Source organism: Solanum tuberosum, unplaced genomic scaffold, assembly GCF_000226075.1.
Source record: "Solanum tuberosum cultivar DM 1-3 516 R44 unplaced genomic scaffold, SolTub_3.0 scf00430, whole genome shotgun sequence".
Lineage (NCBI taxonomy): Eukaryota > Viridiplantae > Streptophyta > Magnoliopsida > Solanales > Solanaceae > Solanum > Solanum tuberosum.
The window spans coordinates 439,732-441,892 of NW_006239366.1; positions in this window are offsets into that span (position 1 = coordinate 439,732).

Genomic DNA, 2,161 nt, shown 5'->3' on the forward strand with positions numbered 1-2,161 from the left:
TAAAACGAGTTTGGCGTGTGGGGGAAAGAACCAACCCAACACTATGAACTCACATACCTTAATAGGGATCACCCCCGAAGAAAAACACGACGATCTTTACGAAGTTTGCTTCTTCTTCTCCTTTCTCTCCTTTTCTCTCAAGAACCCTAACTCTTACTCTTTTTAAAAAGGGAAAAACTGATCAAAAATCAGTCTTACACCTTAATATATATCCAAAGACAAGGCTAGGGAAAAGACCAAAATACCCTTACAATTTCCGGACGGATTCCCTGCCAACTGCCCAACTTCCAAAGGGCATAACTCGCTCATACGAACTCAGAAACGAGCAAACTCGATGGCGTTGGAAAGACCAATCCATGAACTTTGCAACCATAACTGGAACTACACCTAGATCATCCTGAGCTATGAGTTATAACTGTTCAAAGTTGGCCAAAAATTTATTATTTTCCATACTTAGCCAAATTTTCCAGATTTTTGAATTCTTTCCAAAAAAATGAAAATTTCCAATTCTAAGCCTCTTCATAGTTATTTCAAATTGTCGGATGTTACAGCTTGGATACCACACTTGGTATGATTATATACGATTGACTTGGATATTATACATGATATAAATATAGATGGTTAGTTCAGATACCACGCCTGTTATGATTATATATTGTTGGCTCGAATACCATACATAATATGACATTTAAAGCTTTGGTTTGAGTTTCATGAGAAGACCATGTATGAGATTGAGGTTCCATGAGAGGACCCTGTATTTGCTTTGTGAGCATAGAGAACATGTTACATGCATTGGTTGATTTCAGGTATTAGTTGATTTCATGATATTGAGACTAAGAGTCTGTGTATTCGTGATTGTTGTTACATGTGGTTGACATATGGTTATGGTATTGCGGGTTGTGCAAATAAATAAAAGGTGAGGACTGAGAGTCTGGGTTATATTTACTTGTGATGGCTGAGGTATACTAAGGACCCGTTTGGCCATGCGATATGGTTTCATGATATGAAATTATGATATGGTATCATGATATGGAATCATGAGATGAAATTGAAGGTTTGTTTGGACATGCGATATGTAAATTTTTTGTGTTGTATATTTTCTCATAAACATAAAAAATCCCATAAGTTGTAAAACTATTAAAATAGCCCCAATTGTTTATTAAATCTTATCAAATAAACAAAAAATTATAAAATCGCATAATAAATTATTACAAAGTTATTTGTTCTCCACTTAAGTAATTGTTTCATCTAACTTTAATTTAATAAAAAAAATTGAACATAAATTGTAGTGTACTAGTCTTTAATATAATCTTCCCACATAGTACGGACAATTTCCTCACGTTAAACTTGCATTTCTCGATCATGTGACCGAGAAGACAAACCAACATTGTTACTTTGAGCCATTATTTGTTGGTCAATATCCTCCGCAACTATATCTTCATGTTCATAGACCATAAATATTTTATCACTACTTTGGTATTCTCGCAAATAATTATGTAACACTGCACAAGCTATGACAATTTTCACTTGTGTATCAATATCATAATGGTTCATGCATTGTTTCAGTATTCTAAATCTATTTTTCCAGGCCCCAAAAGTCCGTTCAATCACATTGCGCAGAGATGAATGCCTATAATTAAATAGTTCTTTGGCATTTTGAGGCTCTCTTTCACTTCCTCGGTAATCTTGCAAATGATAGCGTAGTCCTTTGTATGGAGCTAAAAATCCTTTTGTGTTTCGAAAACCAGCATCAACAACATAAAAATAGTGCTTCCAAGACAATGCAAAGTCATAAAATAAATATTATCTCTTTAAACAAAGTTGATAGGAAATATGTAACTAAATACTAATAACTTACACATAAAATATAAATGTTCACTTATTAAGGCCATAAAATAAATTTATTAATGTGATTGAAATTTTACCTTAAACCAAGGCCAAAATCGAGTATTATGTCGAATTTTGGAATGTACACCAGTCATATTTTTTGGTTGTATAAATGTTGGTACCATCTTGCTAATTGCCTCGGCAACTATTTTAACATGCCGGTTAATTGTTTCAAGTGAATGTTGAAAAGTTTCACAATCGTGAGGTGTGAGTTAAAGTGACTATATGTTGGTGAGAATAATAAATTTTATGTTGGTGAGAATAATAAATTTTA